Here is a 21,790-nt window from a genome sequence, read left to right as displayed (position 1 = left end):
CAGAGGAATACTGTATCCACAAAATGGGAACAGAACACTATAAAGATCAACAAGGAATGTGTCAGGGCAGAGGGTGTATGGGAACTCTCAGTCTCTTCCTCTCAATTTTGCTGCAAACCCAAAGCTGCTCTAAAAAATAAATACAATCTTTTCTTTTAAGATTTTATTTATTTGAGAGAGATAGCGAGAGAGAGCAATGCGGAGGGGCAGAGAGAGAAACAGGCTCCCTACTGAGCAGGGAGCCGGATGCTGGACTTGAACCCAGGACCCCAAGATCATGAGCTAAGCTGAAGGCAGATGCGTAACCAACTAAGCCACCCAGGTGCCCCCAAAATACAGTCTTTAAAAAAGGAAATGTAAACAGGCAGAAAACAAAAATTATAATAAACTGTTTAAATGATAATCAAAACTTAAACTTTATTGAAAGGGTTAAAAAACAGAGTTGAAGATAAAGACACAAAGGAAATAAAAAGTAAGAAAATTAGAAGATCAATCATGGTCCCATAGCAGTTCCAGGAAAAGAGAATGAGGAAAATGGAGGTGATAATATTCTGAAAGACATAACCCAAAAAATTTTCCAGGACCAAAGGACTTAAGTTTCTGGATTTAAAAAACCCAAGGAAAAAAAAATAAAATAAAATAAAATAAAAAAATAAATTAAAATAAAATAAAAAATAAAATAAAATAAAAAACCCAAGGGCCCGGTATAAGAAATGAAAAAGGAGCATCGCCGTGAAATTTTAGAACACCAAGGATAAAGAGAGGATCCCAAAGAAAGATTCAGAAAGAAAAAAACTTGGCTCATTCTCAAGTTGAAAATAATCAGAATGACTTTGGGTTTCTCAATAGGGATTCAGGGAAACAACAAAACAATGCTCTCAAAAATTTTGAGGGAAAATGATGTGCTACCTATACTTCTATACCCAACTAAAATAACAATCCAAAGTACAAGTAGAATAAAATCATTTTAAGAAATTCAAGATCTCAAAAAAACAAAAAAGAAAAGAAAAGAAGTAAAGAAACATCTCCCAACTATTCTTTCTCCCCAAACTACTGGGGAAAAGAAAATTTTGACAAATTGGAAAACATTAGACCCAGGACAGGGAACCCAGCAATTGGTTCAGCAATTGGGTGGCTCAGCAATTGCACATCTGCCTTCAGCTCAGGGCATAATCCTGGAGACCCGGGATCGAGTCCCACGTGGGGCCTCCCTGCGTGGAGCCTGCTTCTCTCTCTGCCTGTGTCTCTGCCTCTCTCTCTCTCTCTCTCTCCCCCCTCATGAATAAATAAATAAAATCTTAAAAAAAAAAAAGGACAACAGCTCAGGAAAGGATGTCTCCAAGAAGAAAATAATGTAACAGATCAGATTATCCCATGTGCTTAAACTATGTTGAAAGGAGTTTTATAAGTTCTATCAGAATATTGGGATGAATTATTGATATGTCCATACAAATTCAAGTAAACCAAAAATACAATTAGTAGCTGCAGAAAAATAAGATGTACAGGAATTGGAAATGTAAGTTAATTATAGCTGTAAGTCTATGTGGAGTATGGATTCAAGCGAAGTTTGTAACAGAACTATCTTAGAAGGATAGGGAAAAGGAAGTGGAGCATGCACGTGTGTGTGTTTGGGTAGGTGCACGCGAGCATGTGTTTTGGGGGCAGGGAAAGGAGGCATGAGAAAGCTAAATTCTTATATTCCACAGTATAAGTGAAAAGATGGTCTAAAAAAAAAAAAAAAAGAAAAGATGGTCTAGAGATTAACAATTGCAGCACACATTTGTATATTAAGAAACAGAATTTTAAAAATCTAAAAAGGTAAAAGGCAGTTGCCTCTAGGTAGCAGGACCTGGAGGAGAAATATGTATTTTTCACTTTAAAAGTTATAAGATGACTTTTTAGACTGTGTTCTCATTCACGCTTATGAAAAACTGAAGGCTATGTTTAAAAACATAAATACAGGAATAAAAATGAATGACAGACTCATGCAGAACCTCAGCAGAATAGCAACTAAAGGTCCTGGTGGATGACAGACCAAGACCAAAGGCAGGCCAGCCTGCCAAGCATTTCCTCAAGATTATCTAATTTAATCCTGGACATAATCCTATGTGGCAATTATTTGTATCCCTGTCTTTATCGCTATTTTACAGACGAGGAAACTAAGGCTCAGAAAGGTTGGGAGACGAGTCTAACAACACACAGCCATTGCTCCTTCTGGAATTGAAAGCCCACCTGCAAAGAACGCGGAGCAGCGTGACGATGTTTCAATTCACAGAAGAGGAAATCACAGACACCTTTTTAAGGGTTACGAACCTGTATTACCATTCTCTTCCACACCTTTTCTAGTAGTGACAAGACCTTTCCCAATTTCCCAGAAAGCTATGGCATTCCTCTGAGCTTCTTAAAGGACAAAGCCAGGAAGTCGGCCTCAGGGGACTACGCATGCTCGTGCATAACAGCATAACACCCTGCCGTTACTTCTAGAAGGTTCTACCCATACTCACAGAACCACGTGACAGAGCTTGTAAGGTCCCATGATAGTTCTTATACATCCCAGCATTCTATCCACAAGGACCACAGAAAAAGAAAATATCAAAACTTCCGGGGTGCCTGGGTGGCTCAGTCGGTTAAGTATCTGCCTTCAGCTCAAGTCGTGATCCCCGGGTCCTGGGATCGAGCCCCACATCAGGCTCCCTGCTCCTCAGAGAGTCTGTTTCTCCCTGCCCCTCTGCCCCTCTGCTTGTGCTCTCTGTCAAATAAATAAAATCTTAAAAAAAAAAAAATCCACGAAACTTCTGTTTATATCTATTTCACCTAATCATTCTAATTTTTTTTCAGTATCTGTTTTAGAGTGTAAAATATTTCAAAAAATAAAATAAATAGTAAAATAAATAGAAAATAAAATAATAATAAATAAACAAATAGCAAAAGAATGTAAATAATAGATACACTATCCTGTGGTCCATGTACCCAATTTATAAATTGATAAACAAATACACACGGAGAGAGATGCAAGTTTGAACGGATGAGCCACAGAACGAAGTACCTGTGCTGACAGCTCGGTGACAAAAGGACTGTCTTCATTTTGCAGAGGAAGACACGGCCTCTGGGCTTTAAAGCATTTGTTGCCTTCGTGTCTTTATTATTTCCTTTACCAACGTAAACGCCAAGAACATATAAAAGTCAGCGATCGTTTATGAGGGTGGCTTTGCGCAGCTCCTGTTCTCGGCTGACGTCCACGTTACATGTTCTTCATCACGGCTCCAAACTGCATGGGAGCATGGTTCTCATTCTACTCAAGGAAACTGAGGCAGAGTGACACGGAGTGACCTGTCCAAGGTCACACATTTTGGACAATCTTAGAATGTCCAACAATGGCCCAGGGCAGGAAAGTCTTTGCTTTCAAAGAAGGCGATGCCTCCAGAAAAGGGAGTGATTTTTAAAGTCGCTAGGTTTTTGTTTTTTGTTTTTTTTTTTTCAAGATATTCACTCATCCAGCCACACTAAAACTTTTGTTTAGGGAGGGAAAAAAATCGCCTTAGGCTCTCCCTTAAAGGTGCTTTACCAAAAGGGGGCGGGGGGGGGGGCTGCCAAGATAAGAAAGTAAAGCCCCCATAAGTGAAAAGCCCCATTTAAAAAAACACATTTCAAGTCAGACAACGGAAACCAAGAGCATTCTAAGAATGCTGCGGAAGGGAGGGAGGCCCAGGCAGGCCGACCACCGGTCCCAGAGGCAAACAAACAAGCAGCGCCGGGGCCGGGGGCCGGGGGCCGGGTCTGGACAGTGTCTGCCTCTCCGCCAGCCCGACTGGCTGCTCCCGCAGATAAAAGCAAGAAACTCACACTCAGGCCTATTCAAAGAGAAATACTCGGCTCAGCCTCTCCTTGAAAAGTGACTTTGTCTTCTTTCTCTCCTTCTGAATAAAGATCAAAAGTATTGCCTAAACAGGATGAGACGAGCCCTGGGTGTTATACTCTATGTCGGCAAATTGAATTTAAATTTAAAATAAATTTTTTTTTAAAGTGTTGCCTAAGAAGTCCATTTATCTTAAAAGACTTGCAGACACTTAATGGGGAATCCCAACACTTAAGCATCTGGCTGACGTCTGGGCCCTCACTAATTCTCCTGTTCCTTTCTGAGCACTTTTCACTTTGTGTTATCAGTCAAGGAAGGGCGGGGAGAAGGGGGGGGGGCACCTCTGCCTAAACCCAGAGCCCCCATCTGTCCCCGGGGACAGAGTTGGCCCAAGGGGCTAGCATGCCCTTCCTAAAATCACATCCAGTTCTGTGTACCCCTGGGGGCTGCACACACGTCATTCTGCTCATAAACATAAACCCCACACCTCCCCTGCTGCACACTCGTCCAAGCTGGCTCTGCTCCCCAAATGCCCAGGACACACATTGTTGGCTCAGGCCCTCGACACGGAGACACAGGCCCACGATGTGCTGAGAACAAGCTCTTTTAGTCCTCAGCCACCGTGTCCAATTCAATGGAAACCAGCTCAGAGAAGGCTCCACAGCTCCCTTCAAGCCTCTTGGGCAAGTTTGACGTTACCAACCTCAAACAATTTTTCAAAGTTGGGCTTTGCAAAGCATTCATAATCAGCCCGCTAGCTGGTTTAACAACAACAAAAAAAACATGTACTTTGGAATAAGACCACCAGGGACTTAATTCATAGCTAGGCTATTTTCAAGCTGTGTGGCCTTGGGCAAGTTCCTTAACCTCTCTGAACCACCCTTCCCTCATTTATCACAGGAGAAGGACTACCTCCCGGGGCCAAATAAACTAACAGTTTGGAGGGTGGTTGGCACACAGATGTTAATAAACTCTAGTTTCCTCCCTAAAATTGGAATTCACTGCTCCTCATTCTAATTTCTAGATGTTAACCAGAAACTCTGACTTAACGTGACTCACTGTACTCCAGCAGAAATCATTAAACTTCTGGCACTGACTGAAATGTGCCAACCCAAGCAGATACAGGTCTCTCACCCCCGTTCCTCTCAAAACCTGAAGCTCCTTGACAGCAGGCACTATTCTGATGACCCCTTCATTTCCCCGGACACTGCAGGCCTCCAGAAAATACCTTCTAAAAAAGAGGGAGCCAGGGGGCAGGGGAAGCGAGTAGGACCAGGGAGGGTGGTGAGTAGGACCCACTGGAGGTTACAGCGAGGACGGTAGGGAAATGAAGCCCGGTCCTGTCCCAGAGCTGCTGGATTTAAAACCCCAGCCGTGGCAAGGAAACGTATGGGAGGTTTTAATCTAGGCTCCCGGGATGTCATTGTGCTACAGTTGGGGGGCGGGGAGGGGTTTCGCTCCTGCCCCCCCTGCCCCAGGGTATTACCTGAACTGACCTCACTGTATTCTATTCCAAGCAGCATCAGAAGGAAGCCCTCCCTGGAGATCATCTAAGTACAAGATATGCACTTTTGTTCTTTCCTCTTGAGCACACTGCTGCTCCACCGGCCCGTCTGTGCCAGCTTCCACTCTAGCCAAATGCATCCCTCCATCTTCTGGCCCCCCACCCCCAGTACTTTGCCGCCACCCCCACTGGGATCCGGGTCTTCCCCCCACACCCCACCCCCGGCGCCCCAAGGACCACAAAGTGTGTGTCTCCCACCTCCTCAGGGTCAGAGCTGCTGGAGATAGCAACCGAGTTCACACGTCTCTCTGCTCCTCACGGAGTCCAGAGCAGTTTCTTACAGGGAGCAGATCTGGCAAGGAAATGGTTGTTGATCTGCTAATCTAACCCCAGGCTGCTGGAGACCCTCTGACCTCCACCCAGGCCACGCCAGGCTCAAAGGGAAGACGTAGCTGAAGGCCTCCTGGGTCTCAGCACCAACTTCAGACAGCTGGGTCTGTCCTAAGCTACAAATGACAACTTCTGGCCCTGTTCAATGCCTCCTCTGAAAAAAAGTGAACTTTCCTCTTCCAGGCCCACGGTTTAGCCTTAAAATTAAAGGCTTCGAGAGTCTGATCTGGATATAGAGCAGAAATATTTCTTCCCTCTTGGAGCGAAGGGCAAAGGTGAACCAGACAGGGTCCCTGACCTAAAGAAACTCACAGCTGTGTAGGAAGAGCAGGGTGGTGGTTGCCCCAGCAAGGAGGTGGTGGCTCAAAGGAGACAGAGGATGGACGTTTCTATCTCAGGTCAGTCGCAGAGGGCTTCCTCCTAAAGCTGTATCGGGCAGGATGAGCATCGGTTTGCTGCAAAGAAGAAAGGGCATTCTGGGCAGGAGGTGGACAATGCACTAAGGCTTGACCCAGGGTGGGGGACACCGTGGGACTGGGGAAGGCAGATCCTTTCAGATGCTGGCACAGAAGGTATATGTGGGGGAGCAGAGAGAGGAGGGTGGCGAGGAACCAGTTCAGACTAAGCCTTGCCAACGTGTTTTAAGAATCAGTCCCAGGAAAGGACTCTCCATCGTCCTGATGAAGCTGCATTTCAGAGATTAGCTCGGCTTCCTAGGGAAGGTCTACAGGGCAATGTTGCATATACTGCAACTCAAAGACTGGCCCCCTCCGGGGAAGATGAAGGATGGGGGAGGCTGGCTGGCTTCAATGCAGAAAACAGGAGCTGGGTGAGCCAAGCGCTCAGGATCCTCCAGCCATGCTCTTGCAGGCCGCCCACTCCCTGGTCTGATACCCACTTATCTGTGAACTCTCTCATCCTCGACTAGTGGGGTGACCATGGCAGAGAAGAATGAGGCCACGCTCTGGAGTTCAAGTCCTCGAGAAAGAAAACCCTTCCCCAGCTTGCCAGCCAGGCCCCTCTCTCCTTCCCTTTCGCCAGTGGCCTCCACTCGAATCACACCCACAACACACCTGTAAGAACTCGGCCACTCTGGCCTCTGGCCTCGGGCTCCCTGTCCTTGCAGGTGACAGCCTTCCCCTTGAATCCTGCTGCCCTTTCAGGGCCTCAAGGGAAGGGATGAGACATGCCACAGCGACACAGCCCCCACCCCAGCGTCGCACCAGAACACCCCCAAATTCCAGCTCCAACCTGAGCTGCCAGGAACCCCTGTTTCTTCCTCCTCCAGCCTCCTTAGGGCAAAATTTAGGAATCCTTTGGTCACCATACAACTACGAGGATGTTTCCGGGTGAGCCCAAAGTTTAAAAATAAAAAAGAAAGAAAGAAACACCAAACACAAAGTGCAGCCCTCTCCAGCCTGCGTTTTCAACCTCATTCCGTAACTTCCACAGGCGCGCTGGGGCCCTCCCATGTGAAGAATGGGGGTGCAGGAACAGTCCGCCCCGAATATATGATATGGCCATAAACGCATTCAGGCCGCAGAATGGTCTCCTATAAACTCTTTGACAGTCCTCCGGGCAGGAAACAGCATTCTAATGTAGATTTCTCCGATTTTCCCTGGAGGAACTCATAAACTCCACAGGTGCGGTTTCAGGAAGAAGAGCGGGGGCGAGGGGCCGACTTCTGTGCAATCCCCCGGCTCCCCAACTGAGGCTGTCCTGCCCGCAGCTGCCACACCAGCACGACGCCACGCGGACATCTGCTCACGTGTCAGAGCGCTTCGTGGGTCCCCAAGCTCTCTCCCCTGGGACACCAACGCAGTAGGGGCGTCCCCTCCCGCTGCACTGAGAGCCGGGATGGGGGAGAGGCACCTTCCGAATGAAAATGAAGATTTTCAGGAAAGAAACCACTAAACAAAACTTTTCCCCAGAAACAACCAGGCAGGATCCAAAAAGCGCTGTTGGCCTCTTTAGCATATCATTCACAATTCTCCTCACTGCCTCACTCCTCGCTTCCGCGTCCACCTTGCTAGGGAACTAATTACTCACACCCCCTTTAGATGCCCTTGCAAACAATAAAACTAAAGGAGGCTAACTCCCCCGGTGGACTTAACCCGGTGGATGGTTCGTTCCCCTGCACTTTACTGAAAGCTAATGCTTTGCCCTTCGCCTCCTTAACCCACACCAGGGCTGTCTGTATAATGAGCAAAAAGTCAACACAGACCTATGCAACCCCAAAAGCGGGGGCTCCACTCCCAAAGTCAAATGCACCGTACCTGACAAAAAGCTGGTCGTTTCAGGCAGCACATCAACAGCCCAGCCAGCTCGAGTCAGCAAAGTGGAAGCGCCTGCAGGGGCTCCTGCCTCCCCAGGTCGGGCCGGGCCTTTGATCCCCTGGGGAACCCTTCACGGCCCCCGAGAGCCCCCGAGAGCCCCCGAGAGCGAGAGCAGGGCGAGTGCTCGGTCAGCCTGACACCCTGGCTCCCCGGCCCCTGCCCAGAGAAGCAGAGGCAGTCAAGCCAGCCAAGGGAAAGGTTCCAAAGCCCGTATCTGCTCCCAGGCTACAACAACAACTAGAGGGGGGGAAAAAAACAACTTCAGCTGCGGCCCTTCCAAGTGGAGCTCCATGTGCCCCGGGGTTCCCGCTGGGTCAGGTGGCAAATGCCACGGCTCTCTATCTTCTCAGCACCGCGGCGTTTTGCTGGGTCACAGCGCTCTCCACGCAGGTACAGACCAATCTGTCAGGCTAACCGCCAGCGGTCAAGCCGAGTCTTTCTAAACAACATGAAAGTTTTGTACTTGGAGTGGAACCGCGTACTCTTGCGCAGAGAACAAAGGGTCAGGACAAGAGCACAGGCTCTGCCGCGGGAAGCTGGCACTCGAGTGTGCCGCAGGTGCGGGAGCCCGGGCCCCTGGCCATCATCCCCGCAAACACCAGGGGCACCCCCCACCCCTCCTCCCAGGCTCACAGAGGCGCATCCTTAAACTTCTTTTAGTTGAATCATTTCCACTACGCAAATCAAGGAAAACACCCGCCCTTGGCTGGAGCTTCCTACACATTCCTGTTGTAATTGACCCTGAAACCTCGGAATCCCAATCAAATCCTAATTGAAAAAGGAAAGGAAAGAAGGAAGGAGAGGCCACTTCACTTGGGCTAAACGCCTTTAACGCTCATTTCTATCGTCTTGTCAGGATCGTCTAGTGGCCGGCGAAGAGGACTTGGATATGACCAGGGGTCTTTATGCCATCTACCTTTTGTGACAAAGGCCAAAGGCTCTAGTATTCGTGTTAGTGCTCCCCAGTCGGCAAAAAGAGTTCTCGGCTCTTTCTAGGCCCAGTTTCCAAAAGTACCAGGAGCTCCAGGGTGGAAGAACTCCACGTCCCAGAGCTGGTCCTTCCCCAGCTGAGCTGCGGCTCCCTAAAAGGGGCTGGGGGAGACCCCACTCATCCTGGACTTTCCAGCAAAAGCAGGGGCAGCACCCCCTAGTGGTTCTGCTTGGGTGAGGCTCTGGGGTCCAAGCAAACCCCTGGCATATGCCTTTGTCCATCCATCCATCGGGGGAGGCAGTCGGTCTGGGAAGGACCTGCGGGGCCGGTGACACTGTCTGGAATGGTGGAAACTGGACGTTTCAGGAATGTCCAACAGAAAGGGATGCTTGATGCCCTCTCCAATATCCACATGCACAGAAACTACATGTATGAAGTTTTGTTTTTTTTTAAGATTTTATTTATTCATGAGAGACACAGAGAGAGAGAAGCAGAGACACAGGCAGAGGGAGAAGCAGGCTCCATGCAGGGAGCCCGACGTGGGACTTGATCCCAGGTCTCCAGGATCACACCCTGGGCTGCAGGCGGCGCTAAACCGCTGCGCCACCAGGGCTGCCCTGTATGAAGTTTTTAAATGATGCAGATATACTTAGGATATAACATGCAGCAACAAAAAGATTTTTAAATTGTTATAGAACTATAGAGAGAAAAATATATATGTACACATATGTTTTAAGTAACATGTTATATGATACATATTTATATTTATATATTAGTAATACTGTGTTATTATACTATTAAATAATATATCATGGGTTACTATATATCACATATAACATATTATACACTGTATACTACATATAATTAACATATATATTACATTTATACTTATATATTAAAAAATATCTACAATGATTGCCTCTAAATGAAAGAATTCAAGATTTTTGTTACGTTTCTTTATGCCTTCCTATAATGTGCTAACTCTGCAAACTGCATTAAGTTGTCATCATCATGAAGAGAAAAGCAGCAAAGAAAAATTTGTCTTCAGGATGCCTGGGTGGTTCACTGGTTGAGCATCTGCCTTCAGCTCAGGTCATGCTCCCAGGGTCCTGGGATCGAGTCCCGCTTCGGGCTCCCTGCGGGGAGCCTGCTTCTCCCTCTGCTTGTGTCTCTGCCTCTCTCTGTGTGTCTCTCATGAATAAATAAATAAAATCTTAACAAAATAAAAAATAAAAATCTGTCTTTATGAGGACTGAATTACAATTCCCTTTTTTTAAAAAAGATTTTATTATACATTTGAGAGAGAGAGAGAGAGAACGAGGGGTGGGGATGGGGGGGGCAGGGAAGCAGACTCCCCACTAAGCAGGGATCCCAGGACCCTGAGATCATGACCTGAGCTGAAGGCAGACACTTAACAGACTGAGCCACCCAGGTGCCCCCGAATTACAATACCTTTGAACTAACTATGCTTTCCCATTACTGTCAAAATAGGCTTTTGATGTGAAAATGGCATCGAGGTATGTAAGGAAGAGAGAGTTTATAACATGGGCTCTATAAGGATGCTTCTGGTGTGAGTCTCCCTTCTGAACGCAGATCTGCAAATCTAACAGATCTCAATGCCTATATATCTCCCTGCCATAAATCCTTTCTCCTATTCCACATCAAATGCTGTTCTCCCCCAGCCAAATCCCCTGCACGTGAACTGTGACGAGCATAGACGTATTCACCATACCAGCAGCCAACACTGACATTTGAGACCGTGACATGTTAGCTTTATTTTTCTTTCTGACCACAAAGGCTAGACGTGATGACCTTCAAAAAAGAAGGAGAGTCTCCACCTGTCCAAAAAGGGTCCTGGAGATCATAACACCATTAACAGATAAATAAGCCTTGGAGCTTATAAAATGTTTCCCTGAGAGTTTTTCATGTCACTTTAGATCTGCTTTACAAACTGTGAAGGGCTGCTTCTGCCACAGGTGCCAAACACTGACGGCTCCATTTCTGCACACTCCCCCAGTCTTGTCATGCCTGCCCATTCGATATGCATACTGTCTGTGCCATCTGCCTGGAAAGCCCTTACCCCTCAGTTGTGATATGAACTCCTACTCATCCTTCAAAACCCAGTTCTGGCATCTCTTCTATTGTGTGGTGGGCCCGACTTTCCTGAGCATTAAACTTCCTTGTTTAGGTTTAACAAGCTTCCAGAAGCCAGACTAGAGAGACAGAACTTGTGGTTGATGCATACTGCAGTATGGTATACACCCAGAGAAAGCCAAATCTTCCTACAAAAAACTAGAGACTCGGTACTCTGGCATGTGTTAAGTGCAGAACCAATGCTGAAAAGAGGAAGCTCCTTTGAAATACCGTATATAGGGACACCTGGTTAGCTCAGCGGTTGAGCATCTGCCTTTGGCTCAGGGCGTGACCCTGGGGGTCTGGAGATCAAGTCCCACATCGGGCTCCCTGCATGGAGCCTGTTTCTCCCTCTGCCTATGTCTCTGCCTCTCTCTCGTCTCTCACGAATAAATAAATAAAAATCTTAAAAAAGAAATACCATGGATAGAGCATTTGGTCCCTCCACTCCCACCCTATGGCCACATGCCGAATGCCAGGACACAGGCACTCACCCGCAGGAGAAACACACAAGGGCTCCTCCTGACATAAGTTGAGTCAACTGAGGAGAAAGAACTAGGCCCATGAATATAAACATAATTTTGCATTTAGAAACCTCCAGAGTACCAGCTGATTCTGTCCCGGGCACCCAAAAACCAACACCTGTCAGGCCACAAGCTCTACCTGAGGACACAGAGCTCCCAGTCAACTTTCTCTCTCATTCTTATGCACACATTTTGAAAATCCAAGGGTCACAGCATCTGAAGAAGGACTAAAGCATGAAAAGAATATCCAGGAAAAGAAGACATTAAAGCAGTCAAAAAAAAAAAAAAAAACAGGATACAAAGAGTATGAAAAAAAAAAAGACTTTATTATCCTCTGAAAGACTGGAGGGCCATGCTTTGTCACCAGCCATTCAACAGGATTCCCAAAAAATACAGAGAAGGAGCCCTTTGAGGTGTCCGAGGCTGTCCCTTGGTTTTAGAGTCAAGGGATGGCCTTGGGCCATTGAGTGCTGCTATTAACAAAAAATACCATACATGGAGAGGCTTCAACGAAAAGCATTTGTTTCTCATAGCTCTGGAGGCTGGAAATCCAAGGTCAAGGCGCCCATAGATTTGGTGACAGTGAGGAAGGGACAAGGGAGCTCTCTGGGGTCTCCTTAAGGGCACTAAACCTATTCATAAGCTCCCTGCCAGGACCTAATCACCTCCCAAAGGCCCCACCTCCTACCACCATCCCACTGGGGCTTAGCCTTCAACACAGGAATTTGAGGAGGACTAGAACATTCAGTCTGTAGCAGAGACCCATGGCTACTGGGTGGAAAGGCAGTGGATGTGAAAGCCACACATTTCCATGTGAAAGAGTTTTATTTATTTTTTTTGAAGATTTTATTTATGTGAGAGAAAGAGAACACAAGCAGAGGGCAGGACAGAGGGAAAAGCAAGTTCCTCACTGAGCAGGGAGCCTGATGCGGGACTCCAACCCAAGACCCCGAGATCATGACCTGAGCTGAAGACAGACACTTGACGGACTGAGCCACCCAGGCGTCCCCTCAAAGAGTTTCAGACATTCTGTTATGCTGTTCCTATAGACAATCAGTTCTGCTATCACACTTGTTATATAATCCTGCAAATTCACACCAATAGATTGATATATTCCAGAACAACCTGAACAGTCCATTGATGTTCTGTGTGCTTAGGAGTGATTTCTTGTGCAAGAACCACTACAGTGAATGCATAAAATGGTGTCCAGCTAGACTAAGCTGCTTAGCAATTCGCAAAACGCACACCCCTCAGACATCCGCCAGCTACCTCCATCATTGCATATGCTAGAGGCACACCCGTCCACACCTGGCGCTAGAACTTTCCATAGGGTTCCACACCTCCCTCCTTCCCCCACCCCACAACAACTCATAAGCTGAAACCCTTCCAAAGCCCCCTCCCACATGCAAAGCTTCATTTCTCTTGCACTTTGTAGTAAAGTTCCATATTTGTGGTAGTCTTTAAGTACTTCAGAACTATTTTGCATGTGTAAAGCCATGTTTTCCTTTTCTAACAGGATTATATCTTTTTCTTCACTGATGAAGTTTTTGAGTGCGTGCCTGTAACCCTGATTTTCCCAAGGTTCTCACTGTGCAACTTCACATGATGCAGTGATTTTTAGGAACACATATGTCTCATTAGAGCAGAGTCGACTGGATAATGTATTACTATATTTCTGCACACAAACTATTTTCTGGAGTTTCTCTGATTCAAGACGAGTCTGCAAGAGAGTGCAGATTCTGGTTTGGAAAATGTGGTCGCTGCCACTGAATCACACGCCAGTCACCCCTAGTGGGTTATTTCTGGTGACCCCAAAACTTTCTGGTTTGGAAAATGTGGTCGCTGCCACTGAATCACACGCCAAGTCACTCCTAGTGAGTTATTTCTGGTGACCCCAAAACTTTCATCTCCTGCTTGGCCTTCTCCCCGCACTGACTGAGCTGGAATCTCTTCCTGGCATATGACCATTTGTTGGGGTTTTTAGCATAAAAGAAACCTGCATGTCATCCATTTTTTTCCTTCCACCAATACAAAATAAAATTCAAGCATAAGTAATGAAATCTCCATTCCTTGCTTTTGTTTATAAGAAAGTAGCCGCATCTCACGGTAGCTGTGAAGCTGGCACCTGGGTTCCTGGTATTCCTGGTAACCCATCTGTTAGCTGTGTGACCTTCGGCAGACTCCGTGACACTCTGAGCACAGGTTTCTTCTGTCATGAGCCAAGATAACAAGGCTTACTTCAAAGAGGTTTGGTGAGGATCAAATACAAGATAATGGAGTAAAATATCGAGCACAGTTGTTGGCACTTAGGTGTTTTTCCTTTTTTTTTTTTTTATTTTCTTTCTTTTTTAGTTCTACTCAAGCTGATTATTTTTGCTGGTCACAAAGCTGTCCCCTCATCTGCATCTTATGTTATCTGTCTACGTTGAACTCCTCTTCCCTCCCCAACCTTTCAATTTGGAGCTTAAAAATTGCCAGAAGGAATAAATGAAAGGTACAAAGCCTCTGAACTTTTGGGACCAACTCTTTCAGCTCCCGGTGGCCAGTTTCTCTCCTTTTGCCTCTCCCTTCCCTCAATTAGCTTGGAGCTGTCAGTTATTCATGCATCTGACAGCTGCTAGGTGCCTCGTATACACTGGGTAGTTGAGGGCCTGGACCTCTGAGAGACTCCGTTTTCTCAGCAAAATGAGGATGATAATACCTGTATCATAGAGCTCCTAGAAGGCTTAAATGACACCAGGGCTATAAAGCACCTTTCTACTGCCTGGCACACAGTAGGTGCTCAACAAAGACTTGAGCTTTTATCAGCATCCACCATCGTGGTGAAAATGATGAAGCACAGCCCTGCTGTCAGGGAGCTTCAATTCGGAAAGATGAAGACCCCCTTTCCTTGCACTAGAACAGACCAGCGGCTCCTATGCAGGACCAGAAGGTCTGCAAACCTTTCACCTTCTACAGACCCAAACTTGCTCCAGCAAATGTTTCACTGGCTATGAAACAATGCATCTGATTATGCACACATAGGACTGGAAAGGCAGCAAGCTTGCTTAGGCATGATTCATCATTGTCTGCTGCAGTAATTAGAAGTATTTTGGTTGGTTCTAGGTCAGAATGACCCAGTTACTGTACTTTTCTTTTTTTTTTTTTTTCACTGCAGAAGTCTGTGGTGAACCTTAAAACAACAACTAAAGGCTTAGGAAAAGATAACTGCTTTGTGGCCTTTGCTCAGAAGAAGGACATTATTGGCTCCACTCCTCAGAAACAAGTCCTAATCACAGAAGCCGCTAATGCGCAGTCTTGGATTTTATCAGGCATAAGTATAATTTTCGTGGAATCCCGCCCCCCTTGCAACTGGAGTTCCTAGAACCTGTTTCCCCAGAACCAAGTATAAAATAAGTATCAGGAGAGTGTTTATTGGGGCACCTGGGTGGCTCAGTGGTTGAGCAACTGCCTTCGGCTCAGGGCGTGATCCCAGGGTCCTGGGATTGAGTCCCGCATCAGGTTCCCCATGGGCAACCTGCTTCTCCCTCTACCTATGTGTCTGCCTCTCTCTGTGTGTCTCTCATGAATAAATAAAATCTTAAAAAGAGAGATAGAGAGAGTGTGCTTATTGAAGAAGTACTCCTATAAGCAAGTTTACTTTCCAAAAGTAAGGAAAAAGAGGAGTAATGACCCAAAATTAGTGATATTTGCTAAACTCTCCAGGAATAAATGAACATTTTCTACACTCTCCTTGCTCATGTTGACTCATTGGCAGGTAGAGTTTCTACATATGTAATACAACATACTTAAGTGACCCCCCAAAAGGCATGAATAATAGAGGACAGAAAACATACATAAGGACACAAAGTTGTATCACTCACATCCTTAGCATCTAATATAATTGTAATTTGTTTAAATGCTTAAAAAAAGACTGGAAGGAAATGCACATAAATTTTAACAGTGGGTATTTGGCGAAACGAATTATGGACAAATGTTTTCTTCTTCCCAATTTTCTGTATTTTCTACATTTTTTTACAAATACTCATGTGCAGCTTGTATACACAATTTTTGGAGGCAGGGGAGGGGGACACTAACCATGACATTCCATCAAACTGGAGTCCACTGTGGGGCAACACTCCACGAGCTAGATGAGGGGACCCGAGTGCTGGAGCCACACTGAGGAACCACTGCCACCTCCCCCCACCAGGTTCAGGAGCCTCCGTAGAAGGGGTGCCCAGGGAAGGTGTCCTCTTAGCAGCAGCCTTCAGCTCTAGCTCAACAGCTACTCATGCATTTCAGGTGACAACTCTCCCAGAGTAAACTGGGCACCCTACTGGGGGTTAAATGGGATAGCAAATGTCCCCAGAGCTGTCCTCGAATCCAGCTGTCCTCCTGAGTCCCTGCCTGGAGCTGCCCAGGCCACCCACCTACACAACTCCTCCTCCTCTGGAACTGGACAGAGTTCAGGGCTGGGATGAATGGACTTGGACACAACTTCTCCAACCCAAGAGAGACCTGGGATGTACTCCCTCCGTGAACACCAAACTCCCCACCTTTCTAGGGCAGCCTGGGGTCCTACTCCTTCCAGGCAATTTCCCAGATTGCTCAATCCCTGCTCTAACCACTTTCTCCTTTTGAATTGTGCTCATTAAATCTGAGCGGATACAAAAGAACATTTGTAAGAACAAGAACCTCAGATTACAGCTGCCACTCGTCGACCACTCACTTATCCCCACCCCCAGGTAACCGGTACCCTGAATTGTACTCTCACGTTAACAATTTCAACAAAATTTTTCACTTAAATTTAACTTAACATTACCCTAAAATTTAACATATATTTAACTTGACTTTCTTTTTTCTCCCTTTTTGGCGAAGATCAGCATTAATGTGCATAAAAAACACCTGGGGGGTCTTGTTGAAATGCAGATTCTGTCTCAGGTGGTCTGGGCTAGAACCCAAATTTCAGCATTCCTTTTAAACTAATTTCTTTTTTTTTTTAAGATTTTATTTTATTTACTCATGAGAGATACAGAGCGAGAGAGAGAGAGAGAGAGAGAGAGAGAGGCAGAGACACAGGCAGAGGGAGAAACAGGCACCATGCAGGGAGCCCGACATGGGACTCGATCCCGGGTCTCCAGGATCACGCCATGGGCTGCAGGCGGCGCTAGACCGCTGCGCCACCAGGGCTGCCCTAAACTAATTTCTTTTAATTAATTTAATTTTTTTAACTGATAAATGTCACTTAACTTTAAGTTTCAACCTAAGCAGCATACTGACCAATTTTTCCATTTTTAAGCTCTGTGTGAATGGACTCACACTATTATGATGTTTCTAGACTTGCTTTTTTGCTCACTACAATGTTCCTGAGGGTTTGTTTTTTTTTTTTTTAAGATTTTATTTATGTATTCATGAGAGACACAGAAAGAGGGGCAGAGACACAGTCAGAGGGAGAAGCAGGCTTCCTGCAGGGAGCCTGGTGCGGGACTCATCCCAAGACCCCAGGATCACAACCTGAGCCAAAGGCAGGCAAATGCTCAACCACTGAGCTTCCCCGGGTGCCCTGTTCCTGAGATTTTTTTTTTTTGTCCCTGATGTGGCCCATATCTGGGAGTCACTTGCTCTGTGGGACAGCACTTTATGGTATGAACATTCCATAATTTGTTTTCCAACTCTATAGTTTTTGTTTATGTGTGATTACAAAGGAAGCCAACATAACCATCACTGTGTGTGTCATCTACTACATACACGGTGCTCACAGTGCAGGCTGCAGAAACAGCGACCCCTAGAGCAAAGAACCAGTTTAGGTTCCCTTCCTGGAAACAAGTTATCTGGTTGTTCCACGTGTTTATTCTCCTTTGTTATTGTCAGACTTTCACATTTCTGCTCATTTTGTAGCAGTGAAATGGTAGCTCACTGTGGTTTTATTTATTTATTTTTTATATTTTTATTTATTTATTCATGAGAGACACAGAGAGAGGAGAGAGAGAGACAGAGACACAGGCAGAGGGAGAAGCAGGCTCCATGCAGGGAGCCCAGCAAGGGACTCGATCCCGGGTCTCCAGGATCAGGCCTTGGGCTGAAGGTGGCGCTGAACCCCGCTGAGCCACCCAGGCTGCCCTCGCTGTGGTTTTAATACGCATTTCCTTCTTTCCTGGTGAAGATGAGCATCTTTCCATGTTTGTTAACTTTCTAAATTTTTAACTATCCCTTCAGTTTATCTTACCAAACCAATAAGAGGCTTCTGTGAATATTAATATCTAACTTTTATCCTATAGTTTGATCCCCTGACCTACAATATATTCTAGATTCTCTGTTTACTGTTGTTGTACAGGGGTTTCTCCCCTGATGGGGGTGAGGGGAACTCCTCCATCTTCCTAGGTTTACTACAGATTTGGCAATTTCATTATTTTAAATACCCTATTTTTGGAATTTCTTCCCATTTTTGTTTTGTTTTAGATTTTATTTATTTATTTGAGAGAGAGGGCACAAGCAGGGAGGAGAGAGAGAAGCAGGCTCCCCAAGAGCAGGGAGCTGACACAGGGCTCGATCCCAGGAACCTGAGGTTATGACCTGAGCCGAAGGCAGAATCTTAACTGACTGAGCCACCCAGGTGCCCCTGAATGACTTCTAATCTTGAAAAAGTATCTGGTCATTCTCTTAGAAAAACTATCTAAACCTAGCAAAGAAAAAAGTAAAATTTGACAAATGTATATCATGTCATAAAAGTACTGGTGTTAAAGATTTCTCCCAGAAAATACAGTTTGTACCACTTAACGCTTACAGATAGAGTATAGCTTAGCTATACAAACACTGGCTTTATAGAATATTCTATAACTATAGGTTTTATGGCTGAAAGGGAACTCAAAACTATTACCTGGTCTAACCCTCTGGCTTACAATAAACTGTCATATTATTTTAAAGACAAAGACTAGAACATTTAATCCAAGTAAATAATTCTGCTACTTTCAGTGAGGGTGTTTGTATTTTATCAACTTTTGCCATTTGTGAACAGATTTGAAAGAGATTTGTCATTAATTCACTTTGACATAAATGTGAATTTGGAATGGATGTAAAGTGATAAAAGGGTCTCCATCCTTAAAAAACCATCATTCTTCTGTTCTACTGAACACTCACCCCAGGATTTTTCTGATCTGTTCTTCAGACATAGCAAGCAAACACATGAATTCAGGGCCCCTTCCCAGCGTGCACAGAGGGAACAGGAGAGTCCAGCCTAATCTGGTGCACTGCTTCCCTGAGCCAAGTTTCATTACTGATGGAATGTGATCTTACAACCTCAGAAAGACTGATTCTGCAATCTTGTGGGTTTACTCTACTCAACAGCTGTTTGTCAATGCAGAAAGAAGAGAAGCCTACAAAAAAAAAAAAGTTAAAGGAAAGAGAAATTAAGGAATTTAGTGAATCTGTATCAGCAGAACAATAGATGTAGCAGACCTTGTTAAATTACTGGTCGAATGGGGACTAGGGGACATAGCCTCCCAGGCCACTCTGCCTATTTCTTTACAACACTCATCACACCAACAATTCACGCTTCAATGTCTGTCTTCCCACAAGACCATGAACTCTATGAGGGCAAAGACCACATCTGTTTTGTGGATTACAGACTCTTTAGAGTCCAGCCCATGCTGGCTGTCTGCATTTACTTCCTGATTGAATGAATGAGTGTGGTCCTGCTATTTAGAGAAAAAAGATTGTCCAGGAGACACACAGTCCATCTAATCCACCAGGCGCCCAGGTTTACTCTTGGATCAAGTTTCACCACAAGACATTTTAACCCCACCAGTTTGGTCCCTCATGGAATCCTCTTCTCAGAGTTTCACTATAATTCTACAACCTTGACTTTTTTCCAACACCATCACGGAAAACAGCTATATGGAACTGGCTCAAGCATTTGCTAACATTAAGCCCACTATGTTACAATATCATTTATACACAATCCCACAACATAAATTATTTTGAGAATTTAATGCCAGAAGGAGAAAATTCTTTCCCCTGAAACTGGTATGTTTCTCCCTTTCTGGTAATATGCCTACTTGCATTTATCACTTCCCCATTTTGTGCTGACTGCCAGATAAATAGTGATAAACGCATTTAAAAAATAGGCAATTACTAATTTCAGGAAAAAGAGAAGGCTCTGTGGGAAAAAAGGAAAATTAACAGTAGCACGTACAAGGCTCAGCTGTCAAAATGTTTACCTTACCAGAATGATGTATATGTTGAATTGAGCTATCAAAAACTATTAACAACCATATTGGGAGGATGGAGGCCAGGAAGGAGGTATCTGTACGGGGAAAACAGGGCATGTGTGAAAGAAAGAAAAATGCTTATCTTCCATATCAAGCAGTTAATAAATATTACCCAAAATTCAAAAACCAAGAAGTAGCAAAATATATTCTTTAGAATTGTCAAGATAATTACCAAAAGAGGATTGAAACTTGTTGCCTCCCAAAAATAAGAAAAGGGATGAAAGAGTAACTGCAGAGAACAAGACTGCAATTAGTAGTTGACATACAATAGCTTTATTTTTTCTTCACTAAAATTCTTACTAATGAGAAAATTAAGGTTCACAGACACCAAGTAACCAAGATCGCACAGCTAGTATTCAAGGCAGATTTACTGAAATCTAAGGTTCATAATCTATCCACAACATTATACTCCTTCTCTACTCTGCTAGATTAAAAGAACTAATGGCATAAAGGAAGAAAGCTTAGAGCCACGTGGTCTCATAAAATGCTATAATATATAAAGAAAGAAAACAAGTGAGTGAAGAATGATGTTTAAGGCCATTCATAAGGGGGCAGCCCGTGTGGCTCAGCGACTTAGCGCCACCTTCAGCCCAGGGCCTGATCCTGGGGACCCGGGATCAAGTCCCACGTCGGGCTCCCTGCATGAAGCCTGCTTCTCCCTCTACCTGTCTCTCTCTCTCTCTTTCTCTCTCATGTCTCTCATGAATAAATAAATAAAATCTTTTAAAAAAAAAAAAGACCATTCATAAAGTTAGGGTTATTTTAATCCACATGAACTTGAGCCCCTAATGAACTTTTTTTTCCTACAACAAACTAAGTTGGCATTTATAAAAGTAGACTTTAATAAAACCCAGCCAAATGTCCGATCCCTTTATGCAATGCTGGGATAAGCCTTTGGAAGCAACAGCAACCACACAGAACCAGTTGTTGGGTCCAAGGTAAGCTAAACTCAGAAGAGCGTTTAAGCCCTTAAGTTTACAACCAAGAATCGGCCAGGAGGACCTCAGAGCACAGTGTAGAAAGGATGCTGTGACTCAGGGAAGAGGGAAGATATGCCACAGATGGAGACAGGTGTGGGAACATCCAGGCTAGGGATTCAGAACCAAGTCTTTGAATTGTGACAGGGTTTGGGGACCATCACATGACACACCCTAGAGAGGATGAACAGAACTGTCTTCCATGAACTGCACAGAGTCCGATGCCCATTCAGCCAGTGACAAGATGACTGATGTGTTTTGGAAAGCACAGGATGAAAAGCAACGATAAGACGAAAGCAGACCAAGGCCAAATCTGTCCCAGACAATGAGGTCATGCTGACCTTCTGAGGAGAAGAGGATGTTCAGACAGGACATGGTACTGCAAGGCAAATGCAAAAATATCCAAGTGCTATTTACAATCCTGCAGAAGCAGCTATTTTAAGGATTTACTATCCACCTGATAGGGATGGCACATGACCTGCCCCAAAAGGATGCTCCGGCCAGGCATTTTGCATGTCATTTCAATTCATCTAATGCAGTCCTATGAGTTCAACTGGAGAGGAAGCATGAAGGCCAGAAAGATGGGGTGTCTTGCCCAAGGACATACAATGTCAGTAAGAGGCAGAGATGGGACTTGGATGCACATCTATCACACTTGTAAGCCAGTGACCACTCCACCTTTCCTCTTAGCCAGTTCCATCTCTGAATACTGGATACTAGCCTGAAGAGATGAGCAAGACTCCGCCCGTGTTCTGTTCAACCCAGACCTCGGGCTACAGAGCCAGGCCAGAGTTTCAGACCACACCCACCTCCCACAGAGAGGGCTGACTGCCCCACACTGTGATCCTGAGAACCTTCCCTTCTGTCTGTCCTGCCACCCAGCCTCAGGTCGA

At 45.3% G+C, this 21,790-nt stretch overlaps 1 protein-coding gene across 8 annotated transcripts in view; it reads right to left on the bottom strand.

Annotated features, from left to right (window-relative positions):
* The window catches only part of GREB1 (growth regulating estrogen receptor binding 1), a 136,188-nt gene that overhangs the window by 82,244 nt on the left and 32,154 nt on the right, over nucleotides 1-21,790 (bottom strand). For 4 of the 8 annotated variants that reach the window (XM_035700751.2, XM_035700753.2, XM_035700752.2 and 1 more), the window contains exon 1: nucleotides 8,027-8,484. The exons of 1 other annotated variant lie outside the window; for it this stretch is intronic. The gene's annotated coding sequence lies outside the window, so the exon portion shown is untranslated. Of the gene's footprint in view, nucleotides 1-8,026; nucleotides 8,502-21,790 lie in introns of those variants that run through there. 3 more of the 8 variants (XR_004806248.2, XM_035700756.2, XM_035700755.2) reach the window with 3 other exon arrangements.

The sequence above is a fragment of the Canis lupus genome, chromosome 17, assembly GCF_003254725.2.
Source record: "Canis lupus dingo isolate Sandy chromosome 17, ASM325472v2, whole genome shotgun sequence".
Taxonomy (NCBI): domain Eukaryota; kingdom Metazoa; phylum Chordata; class Mammalia; order Carnivora; family Canidae; genus Canis; species Canis lupus.
This window is presented reverse-complemented; position numbering and strand designations above follow the sequence as displayed.